General features: G+C 40.6%; 1 pseudogene; it reads left to right on the top strand.

The window, feature by feature from the left end:
* Window positions 1-8,991: 8,991 nt before the first annotated feature.
* Window positions 8,992-9,396, top strand: LOC147893518 (putative inactive receptor kinase At5g58300 pseudogene; annotated as a pseudogene).
* The last annotated feature ends 3,058 nt before the right edge of the window (window positions 9,397-12,454 follow it).

Raw genomic sequence — 12,454 nt, forward strand, 5'->3', positions numbered from 1 at the left:
AATTTCACCTCATTTTAACTTTTTTCTCTTAGGTTGAGAAAAAAGCAACTTTTTACTCAATCTAATAGGTGCCCTTCTTCATGGTGAATAATTTCTCCTCATTCTATTTTTTTCTAACCTAACCAATGCTTCCTAAACTACTCGTTTATTATGGACGGTTATAGTAACCTACATTTATAATAACTTAGTAATGACTTTTACATGGAAGTGCCTTGATTAAGCTAATGTTTCTCTCTTGCACTATAACAGATCAAATAACTTATATGTAAGCTCCCCTTTACATGGCGATTGACCTAGTCACCATGCGTCTCCAATCCCATAACATGAACCATTTTCCTTTATCTTAGTCCCAAAATCCATGAGTAGAGTTCTTGATATTTCATTCTAGATCCAAATCACATACCTTTCACTCTTCCCACCACTAGGATGGTGTTTGATTAGGAGGCAACCTACTTGGTAAAAGACAACTCTGAGTAATGGGGGGTAGTTTGTTGCCTGTCATTGCTTTCTAGTTCATCGATGAGTAGTCAGTAGTAGCAACATGTGTACCTCTATCTAGCAATGGAAAATGTGCAACTCCAATCACATATTTATACCATCCCCCCTTCCCATAGGTGTTCTCATGATTATTGTGCATTTGTGCTTTATGGAAATTATGCTCAACCATTTCAGCAAAGGCTTGCTACTGTGCTGCATCTCAAGGAGAGTCTTGCACTCTTGGCATTCTCATCTTCTCTTTTTCCTCTTCTACTTCCTATATCTCAATAGATTCTCCCCTCACGCTTGGGATCCTCATCTCCTCTTTTTTCTCTTTTTCCTATATCTCGAGAGATTCTCCCCTCACTCTTGGGATCCTCATCTCCTCTTTTTCAGGTTTTACAGGCATCCGAGTAGAAAGCACGAGCGGAGAAGTTCGAGCGAGCCTTTTTGCAACATGTTCCTATGTATATTCATTCAAGGAATCATATTGAAACACTATTACAGTGGCATATGTTAAATACCAACTATATTTATTCAATTCTAACATTACAAACTTTCCATGTATAGTATTTAAAGAAAATTTTAAAACAGGTCAAGGTCATTTGCAACCCCCCTAGAATGATACATTATCTTTCAGAACATTCATATATATGTTTAAATTCATTATTTTTTTTCTCTATTCTCCCCACACCCAAAGTAGACTGTTCAACTAAGTTGGCCACTCATGTATGTGATTCCATCCATGAACAAGGTTTGAACATATTGCATAAAACTTTTACCAGACGTGGAAGTTTTGCCCAGTATATTCCTAACCAAAAAAACATTAAATCCAGATCATGAATCCAAGATTCCACACTAAAAATTATAACCCACAAGCGTAATTTAAATTTTGAATTTCAATGAACCAATCCGACCAATAAATCTACATCTGCACTTCAGCTTGCTCATCTATATGTAAGCCGCCAAGTGATATTTTACAAACCACATGCAACAAGTTTACCAGATGCAGGTAATATAACAAGTAAGAGTGACAACGTATGAAGGAAAAGGAGTGCATATCATAGAATCTTACATTAAATAATGCCAACCAACAAAATAGAAGCTCAAGATTATTTCCAAAAGCCAAAACAATATGTACCTCCAATGTAGATTTTAATAAACTACAGTGCACCCAAAAAAAGTTTTCCAAACTATTGTCTAACACGCATAATGTCACAAAATTTCAAAATCAAAATGATAGCCAAAAATAAATATCATATATGTGAGATAGCACCAATGTCTAGTAGACCATAAAGTATAACCATAAACTAATTCTCATCGGCGGAGTCATCCATAAATAAAGTCCATCGTCTCCTCTTCTCCCTTAACTCATAGTTATACGATTTGTCATTCCTTTCCATGTGCATGGCCATACTCTTTGCGTAAGTTGGCAATTCACTTCAAAATGAAACTCTAAAACTCCCTTACATGCGTAAATGAAAGGTATTCATTCAAAATAAAGAACAACATTTTTTACTCACTAGTCCAATGGCACAGCAACATTGATTTCATGAGCATATGCTGCTATGTAGACAATCCCACACCTGCATAAATAGCATCCACCATTCCTGAAAGTAGTCTAGTACATATCTCTGGGTCATTGTCTATTGCCAAGCAAGGGCGACTAGAGTGGAGTGCAGCCCTCAATCCTGGTCCTGTCCTTGCCCCCATCTCAAGAATGGAACCATTTGGAGGACACAACATCTCCAAGAACATAAGTATGAATGCAAGACTCTTCTCAAGAGATGCACGCCTTGCACCTCCCTTGCCAACTCTTTTGGAACGATGGACTGAAGGCAAGTAATGTGGAAGCAAGTTGCCATCTAAACTCATCCTCATCATGGAGGCCACACCCTTTGCTAATTGCATGTTAAATGTGGCTCATAGCCATAGCATGGAAAACATAAGACTATTCAAAAAACCATGAGTCAATTTCTATGTAATTTATGATACAGAAGTAGAAGCAAACATACATCTTAAGACTCACCTTCACACCAATCCCAAGTGTGTCTAAAATGCCTTGAGGTTCCATGCTTTGTACTATCCATCTGCTTGAAACAAAACAATATGTACCAGAATTAGACCCTAGCCTATAATCCGTAAGACTTCATGAAGTATTCAACACAAATAAATTTACTTGCAAGCCACCTCCATTTTTAATCTTACTGCATAGCGCTCCATAGTAGGCAGAGTAGATGGAGAACAGAAAACCAAAGTCCACCCATTGTCATCCATCACAGCTGCAACAATGGCCAAGGAAGAGGAGATATGATCTTTTGAGATAACATTCCAAGGTGGAACCTCTCCTTCACCACCTGTAGCATACCCTGTGGCAAGATCCACAATGCAACAGTCCACACTCCATGTGCATTGTTTAGAGTTTTGTTTCTTCCCTTGTTGGTGTAGAAGTGCAAAAAAATCGCATAATTCTTGATATCCATCTGCAAGCTGTGATTGCACTATCTCTTTGCTCAATTTGATATAGTCAAACTCCCATACCTTTACCCAACTCCTAGGTATGAGGGGATGTTTCCAACGTGGCAAAAAAGACAATGAAACCCAAATAGATTCAATGGAGAAAGGCTTTCTCACTATCCCAGAGTCATGAACTTCCGGAGTATCTGTAAACATAATGCATATCAAATGACAATACTAGACTAAAAGAAATTGGAAAACTTCAACAAAGATATTCTTCTATTGCTCCTCAAGATTTTTACGCTCCTCCTCGGTCATGTCTCCAGAGGATCCAGAATTAGATTTACATTGACCTTTCGAATGCCTTATCAAGAAACCCATGGAGCAAGTCAATCACAAAAAACTAGTTAAGGACAAGAGGCACATAAATAACAAACATGAAAAGTATACCTCTCTAGCATTAATGCCTCCTCCTCCACACACTTTCCACTACTCATCTCTATCCACCATGGACAATGCTTTCTCTCCCACTTTGAAAGCCTTATAGTTCCTTTTGCAGTCATGTCCTCATGAAAGACTTCATGTGTGTACATGCAATAAGTAGGAGGATTGAGCACTGTCCATGCCTTGCAAATAGATGGAATGGTCTGTATCTTTTTTGTTTCTAGCAAATGAAGAATAAACCTATTCAAAACCCAAGCAGTTGAAAGCATAAGAATAATATGAAATAGAAATTCAAGAATTAGGCAATGAAAGATGAATGCTTACTTAAAAACAACTCTTCTGTTTGCATTCACAAGGTCAACCTGTTTTGTAGGCATGATAGCCACAGACATGAAGGATGCAAAAGGCTCATACAAATCACTCTGATGTCTTGCCACAATATCCTCAAAATATTCGCATAGTGTAGGATGCTCTGGCAACTCCAAAGGAGAAACACCAACAAAGGAAGCCTGAACCTATGACAACAACCTATGACACTCTTCAAGAACCTCCTCCATAAAGACTTCCTTTGCAAGCCACCCAATGAAGGCATGGTCACTTGTTGGCATTCCATAACTATTCTTCAAATTCAAATCAGACCCAAGTAAAGATAATAATGAAAGCTACCTAGCCTTGCTGCAAGAAGCAATGGCCACTTGATACAACTTGTCTAGTGTAATTTTAGCGGTTGTGTCTTCATATGGCAAGGACCATAATTTGTGAAACCAATCTTTGCCATGTGTAGGATTTATTATTGACAAAATCTGTGAAAACCACACGAAAGAAATTCAGCGTGACATTTGAAAGCAACGCATAGCAATACTAGACAAAGGGAAATGCACAAACTCACCTTGTGCACCTTTCTCCTGTATGTTTGAGTGACTGTTCTTTTGATCCCAGCTATTTTAACAACTCTTTCATCTTTATCCATTCCAGGAGGTAGTTTCTTACAAGCTGCTTCAAAATCAGATTTCCACTTGCCCTACAAAAGCAAGTATGTAGCAAAGCTATAATTCAAACTATATACAAAAGCAGGAAAGAAAGCATGAGGTAGAAAGTATAAGAACTCACAGCATAAACCATGCGACCAAGAATATCCTGTGTAAGGGGATACCAAACCCTTCTTCCTTGACCAATCTCCTTTTGCCGTACAACCTCAATATTTTTCTTTTCTTCTTCCGTGAAATCCTCTAGAAATACTTGTGCATCACAACTAACAAGTGTACTTGTATGATACAAGTAATCTTTAAGATTTGTTGTGACAATTGCCTCCTTATTCAATCTGGACAATGGAATTTATTTTAGCATTAAAGTTGAAAATAGAAATATGTTCTCGAAACAACTAGTGGAAGAAAAGAAAGATGATACTCACAAGTTAAACCTTTGTAAAACTGCAATCAACCTCAACTCATTGTCAGGCTCTGGAGCTATAATATGTGCATGAATCCTGATATGCCTTGCCTTGTTATTAACAAAGACCTCGCCAATGCTCTCCATCCATGAGGCAGTTCGATGGTTTCCCTCCCACACATATAACATCTTGCAGGACAGGAATTTCCATGCAGGAGTTTGTTGAAGCTCATGCTCAAACTCATCATTCACAGCATGCCAATGCTTATCCCATGAAGCTCTTATCTCATCATCCACCTCTTTGGTTGTCCCATCAGACATCCCAACTGAAATAATAAAGGACCCCTTTGTGGGGACATATCCCTCCATCTCAAATGCTCTCTTGAGAATGGAGAGGTCATTCCTAAGTTGTTTCACCTTAGGGTTGATAAGTAATCTGCACAAAGGGATACGGGGAGGTACCATTCCTCTATTGACAGTTATGGACTCAAGAAAATCACTTCCAACATTACTATCCATTGATTCAGGGACAAATTCATCACCTTCCGTATCACCCTTAGCCTTTCCACTGTCCTTCTTGCTAGCAGACTCTTTCTCCACCGACATCTCTTCAACCTCCTCTGCATTTGGAGATTTGGCTTGTGTGTTAGCAGATGTGGGGGATGGTGTTGTTGGTGCTTGCTCTTTTTTTTTTGCAGTCTTTTTCTTCTTACCACCAGCCTGTCCACCTATTGGAGATTTTCTCTTTCTTGACCTAGTCATGACTTCTAGCATACACAAAAGAAAATTGGATATTAGATCTCAGCCCCATCTCAGCCACCATTCATTTTTTATTGTACTTTGAGTAAAACCAAGCCATTGAATGAACAATGAATCAAAGAATGCAACTGACCAAAAGAGAAATACCTGTTGATCTTAGACCTTGGGCTGATACGAGAAACAATTCAGTTTCCAATATTCCAACCAACACTCTGCAAAGAGAGATTCAAGAAAGTCAAGAACATGTATTGACATAGGAGCATAAGAACATCAAAGAGCAACCATAGTGTGAGAAAAAACTAATGCACAACCCTATTCCACCCAAATTGAAATTACAAAAGGAGAAATTCCTAAGGAGCTAGGACCTTTGTCCCATTTCGCCCACAAATTCAAATCTCCAATATCCAAAATGACAACTTGTATATATTGATTGAAGTAAAGTAAGGATTAACTATTGACATAGTAACTAGAGAATTATGAAAGTAAAGAGTTTACAGTTGGAGCATTTGAAGCAATGGGAAGTTACAATAGTCTACATCTAGTTGCAGATGTCTACAAAAGAATATACTTGCACATATCCATGTGGCTGATACACCAAGAATGACCATCCAAGTGATCTTCAACATGCTTGGATGTTAGAGATACAAGGTCTCTCTCATATCATAATGAAGTCTTTCCCCCTATTCCGCTAGTGGAATAGGGTGGTTAGGGCATCAAGGATGCATAATGTTTGCATAGTAGAGAGGGCACATTCATTAGAAAGTGCCGTGCAAGAAGAAAGAACACTAAAATGGTGTTGCCTCTCCCCTCTTCTGCTGGTGGAATAGGGAAAGGAAGCCATTAACTTGAAGCCCAGTTGGACATTATCAGATGCACTAGCCAGATGTGATGTAGCCTCCAAGTGATATAGTGTTGCCTCTCCCCCTATTCTGCCAATGGAATATGGTAGGGAGGCCATAATCTTGAAGCTTCCATGTGATCTTCAATATTCTTGGATGCTTGAGATGCAATGAGCTTGAAGTATTCTTCAATATTCTTGGATGATTGAGATGCAAGTGATCTTCAATATTCTTTAATATCATGGCAATCCCCTAATACATCAACTTGAAGCTTTGACATAGCTTCCAAGTGATCTTCTAGATGCTTGGATGCTTGAGATGCATGGATACTAATGGCAAAAAGGAACCTAACAGTCTCCATTCTCTTAAATTCATTTCATCAAAAGATGTATTCCGTTCATTAAAAAGACTATACGATTCCTATCAAGTGCATTCCAAAAACTATACAATCCCCAATTCCGCCGGTGGAATAGGGTGAGGGTGACATTAAGAGGTTTCTTAATAAGGGGGATAGATTTAGTGAAAAGCTTTTTTAACCCAAAATGGCAGACTCTCTATCTCCTCTTCCAGTGCTACATACCTTCAATGGCAGACTCTCTATCTCCTCTCCAGTGCTGCATACCTTCAAGGCCAGATTTTCTATGAAAAGCGTGCTAGAGCTACTAAATCTTCAAGAAAGGCGCATCCATAAAAGCCTCTAGTGGCTTCAATAAACCAAGGCCCAAACAACATCCACCATGGTTCTTTCAATGCGAATGCACCAATCGCCCTTCAACGTCCTTGAAGGAGGTAAGTGGCCCTAATGCAAATCCCCTATTCCGTTGGCGGAATAGGGGGAGAGAGACTCACAAGAACAGCACTCTGCGGGGCTAAACTTGCGACAGACGATATGGACAGACGATATGGCCGATGGATATGGCCGATCGAGCCTGCCCATACATGTAGCATCATGTCATCTTTGAAGAGAAAGACAAAGAAATAAGTACTTGAAGACTTTGAAATACCCTTCTTGACATAAAAAACATATTCAAGATATATATATAAGAAAGAAGAGAATAAGTACGTCCAGGCTTTGAAATCACCTTGTCACTCGATCGTGACTCAAGCCAGTTTGCAAGTGTGAATAGAAAGACAATGGACCCTGCTTCCAAGTAATCTCTGAGACCAACAGCACCACCAACTACGACTCATACAGATACAATCACATTATCCTCTTTTGATGCAAAAGTCGAGATGAAGAGTCCTCTTAATGTCTCTCTCCCCCTATTCCGCCAGCGGAATAGGGGAGATAGAAGCTATTTCTTCCTACCATTCTACGGCCGCATCGTCATCTCTTTTTCGCTTATATAATCTGAAACTCATTTAAATGTAATGGACAGCAAAAACTTTTACGATGCATATATATCGATATCCCGGGGGACTGTAAGCTGTAGCGCCAGACGAAATGAAGAGTCCTCTTAACGTCTATCTCCCCCTATTCCGCCAGCGGAATAGGGGAGATAGAAGCTGCAAGAATGCCAAAGTCTGCACGGCTACTGTTGCAAGAAGCAAGATCTGCTCGAAGGAAGCTTCGACGAATTTGCATGGCAGAGTGCAGATTAGCAATGCCTGTTAGCTCAGAAACTGATCTAAAACGATTGGGTCTCCTTCAATTCTGTCCATAGGAAGGGCAAAGAATTACGGATGAGTACGCGAAGGTGATGCTTACCAGCGTTATTTCGAGAAGCTCTACGAATCCAAAAATCGGAGAAGGTGGTCTCTACGTGCAAGCTAAGGTCTGGCTCTTCTCTCTGGAGCGAAACAAGCTGGAGCGATGTCTCTTCTTTCGATTACTGGTTCATGAAGCACGGGGTGGTTACTGTTGCAAGAGGCACGTTAGATGCACATCGATGTCGCCGGCGATGAGGGGAGCGTGAACGAGCGAAGCCGCGGGAGGCGGCTGGAGAACAATGAACAATGAATAAGGGGGGATGGCGAAGGTGACTGCAGCAGCAGGAGGAGGAGGCAGGCGGCCGGAGGTGGAGAAAGGGAGGAGGATACGAGAGAGGAGGAAAGTAGAAAGGAAGGAGGGGGGGAGGTGAGATCGGAAGGGAGGAGAGACGGAGCAGCAGCTAGGAAGAAAAGTTGAAGGAGACGGTGAAGGATCGATTAAGGCTGGGAGGTGGCAAGTTGGCATGCAAGTTTTCTGACGATCGATTTGTCGTCAGAAAACCTCTTAGTCTTATTCCTCATAATCTTAGTCTTAATTTGCCTCCTGGGAGTGGGAGGTCAGAAGATCAGAAAAAAATCTTAGCACGGGTCTCCTGGGAGTGGGAATTACCACGTCGGGTGCCTTGACAAAGTATGGCGAAGTATAACAAGTTGTGAGAGAAGCACAGTTGACGCTAATTAGTTGATCGACCATAACGTTGCTCTTGCTCTCATTTTGGTCTACGCTTGCTAACGCAGAAAGAAGCTCGAGGTGTAGGGCTGAAGCTTCTCAACGGAGCAGCAGCTGTGCTGCAAATGGGTATTTCCTCAGCCTTGGGCTATCATTTCAATTTTCAAGGTCTTGAATTGGAACAACGCGGGGTCTTGGGCTTTGCCAACGGAAGCTGCAGCTGGCAAGAAGTTGAAACGCGAAAAAATGTCTTCCAAGATTCTAATCAACCAGCACTTCGACGCATGCCTTGCTGACTTCGGCCTACACGCTCTCGTAACCATTTCCGTTGCAGAGACTCAGATGGGCAACTACAAAGCTCCTGAGTACGATGCCACAAGGGCGATAACACTAAAAACGGACGTCTACAATTTTGGGGTGGTGTTGCTGGAGCTTCTGACCGGCAAAACAGCAAAGGATCACAGGAACATCCAGCGGCATTATTCTCAAGGAGGGGGACTGAGTGGGGAAGTGCTTCCTCTGCCGGAGTGGGTAAATTCTGTGGTTCGGGAAGAATGGACGACGGAGGTGTTCGACATAGCTTTGATAGCCAGCAAAGCCAGTGAGGAGGCGTTGGTGACGCTTTTAGGTCTCCTGAGCAGCGTCCCCTGATGCCACGAGGCTTGATGCATGTTTCAAGTTAGGCATGCAGGTTTTCTGGCGTTGATCTATGGTCTCCAACCTTGAGTTAATTACATCAAACTTTTCATTACATCAATTACCAGGGATGATCGGCTGTAGTAGAGCGGCGCTTGGAGACCGACCATTTGCTGCAGTAGAAGACCACTTGTCGCAATAAGAAGGTATCGAATGGCAGAGGTCGAGTAAATACATGCAAGAACGTAAATGATGGCAGAGGTCCACTCCATCACGGTAGGAAATCACAGATTTAAAATGGGCGTTTCTCGAGGTTGATGGTTTCAAATCCAGTGCTCGAGCACGGCAGGAAATCTCTCTCAATCTAAAAAATGGACATTGTAGTCACATCCATATTGGAATGTTATCTCTCTCAATCTGAAAAATGATTTATACTAAATTTTACAAGTGTCTTGGATTAATTATCAATGCAAATGAATTTCATATTTTTCTTCATAATTTGAAACAAAATATTTATGATATCAAAATATAATATTTAAACAAAAGCATGGCAAGGCATACACTAAGTTTTGAGACAATTTTATTTAAATGCAAAGTTGATAGATTTAAAAAATAACATTTTCTACATCATTAGATAAATATTCCTTAGTAGTTATGCAGTTATATGTGATCAATCTTTCACATTATAATATATCTTTTGCAAGACATGCATTATAATATGTTTTTCAGTCACCCCCTTAAAATGTTTTTTAATCAACCCCTTAAAATTTAGAAGAATACATGCATTTAAAAGTATACCCCATCCTTTCATTGGTGGCACACACTTTTCGAGCTCACGTTACTATATCACTACTCCACCACCTTTCATGGCATTTATAACTATTCCCCCTCCTTTCATGAGTGCCACGCAATTTAAGAACCATCATTACTGAATCACTACTCTAGCACTTGGCTCCAAGTTTCATAGCTCTGTTCGCACTTGCCTCTATGTTCAACCATCATTTTTTCTTGGGTAGCTCCACATAGCATTTAATGTGCCTATTTCACGTTGAATACTACCTCTACCACTTACTTTTGTGAGCTGCGGCCATTCTTGTTCTTTTGCTTTGGCAACATTGAACTTCCCTGGCATGTGAGGTATCTCCACCTTCAAAAACTTTCCCTTCCTTTCTCGGCATTATTTATGGGGCATTGCACGGTAAATACTTCCTGACTTCTACAGTCTACTGCAATTGCTTTCACAGATTTTGAAGCTTCTTCTGTAAAAGGAAGCGCTTTTTGATAGAAATGGAGAGTAGTGCTATGCTTCATGACGAGAATGGTGTTTTGTTGCTACCAAACGTTGCTCAAAATGGTGTATGCATGCTTGAGGAGAATGAAATAGTTTTAGTCTTCAATTTGATTCCTTCTACCATCAGGATTCACCAGTGTACGGATGTGTCATAGCAAGAGGTTGTGTTTGAAGTGTCATTTGCAATGAGAGGAGATGGGAGGGAATTTACCTTGGACATTCAATTCGGGAATAAGTTCATTGTGACTGGGGATGGATTGCCTTCAACAGAAAGAGACAAAGATAAGCCATTCCATAGTGTCATTGACTTGTTACGCAAATTAAATTGCCACCTTCTAATTCTCTTTTTAGTTCTTTTCAAATGGTCTCTTCAATTAAATTTGTCAAGGAGCTACCCAAGTCATATGATGGAAATATTCTATTCGAGTTGCCTCCAACATTCCAGGAGCAAAAGACAGTAGGATTAGAAAACAAGTTTAATGGTCATGTCTGGAGTGAGGATGTTACAACAAATATTTCTAGCTTCAATGGGATAGTTAGATTGAGGAAATGTGCAGGTCGATTGCAATGTGATAGTAAGTTGTGTCCTTTCTTTCTGAGATCAGGTGTTAGAAATGAGAGTCATTGGAAGGGATGATTAATAAAGAATCCAGAGATCCATCAAGTCACAGGTGGTACTCGCAAATGCTATCATTGCAAGACTAGTCCACTTTGCATTGCCAGCTGTCCTTGCAAATTATACATATGTCTTCTAAGAGACACCATGGAGCATCTAGTGAGTAGATGTGCGATTCACGTTGGTTTTCATATGCATTTGGTGGCAGAGGGATCATCTAGGAGTGAGTTGGATGAGTTGAAAGGAAAGGTTTCTAAAATGGTGGAAAGTAAGCATCCTTCTAGGCCTAAGGCTTTGCAAAAGATGGTGGCTGAAGAGATGGTGTTGGAAGCTATCATTCCAAACAATGATCAATCCAATCCCTTGACTGACACTGAACTGGATTCGTTGCTAAAAAAGATGGAGCCTTTGCTTGATAATAAGAGGTGAGGTGTTCAGTACTTTTTCATTAGTCTTCTTCTTGAATGCACAGTTCCTACCTTTGATTTTAACGAGTTCACTTTTGTGCCTATGTGTAGGGTGTCTAGATGGAAGAAGGATGTGGATGAACAAAAGGGTGGAGGTGAACAAAGCCTTTATAGTATTTTGGAATTGAAGTCAAGGAGTAGATACGAATACATCCAAAGTATTGTTTTCCCAGGACAGTTATCTTTTTCATCCTTCAATAGATGCCACATTTTCAAGATGTCTACAAAGGGTCCTAGTTCTGGTGTGGACCTAGTCAACAAGATGCGACCGAATGGAGAGCTTGGGCAGTGCTAGGTTTGCTTTGATCATGTGAAGAGGATTCGAGGTTGGTCAACCATGGCTTGCCATGTTTACAACCCTCATCTTCAAGAACTCCAAACAATAGCCATTGGGGATTTCAAAGGTGAGGACACAGAGAGTCAGGTGATTTTTTGGAAATTGTTGAACCAACATGGGGAAACAAGGTTTTCATAAAGCACAGTTTCATGGTTTCATGGGGGATGAAGCTTAGGCAAATTGGAAGGCTGTTAGGATTGTCTTTAATGGGGGCCCAGAGTCTGTGATGCTGGGAAAGGAGCGCACTTGTTTGTGGCATTGGGAGGATAATCTTCATAAGCATGCTATAAAATGCATCCCACCTCATGACCAAGAAGAGTTCAAGATGAGATGTAGACAATGGAAGAATTCTCCAACCAAAG

This window comes from Dipteris shenzhenensis, chromosome 15 (genome assembly GCF_047967505.1).
Source record: "Dipteris shenzhenensis isolate YYH24624 ecotype China chromosome 15, Dip_SZ_1.0, whole genome shotgun sequence".
NCBI classification, from domain to species: domain Eukaryota; kingdom Viridiplantae; phylum Streptophyta; class Polypodiopsida; order Gleicheniales; family Dipteridaceae; genus Dipteris; species Dipteris shenzhenensis.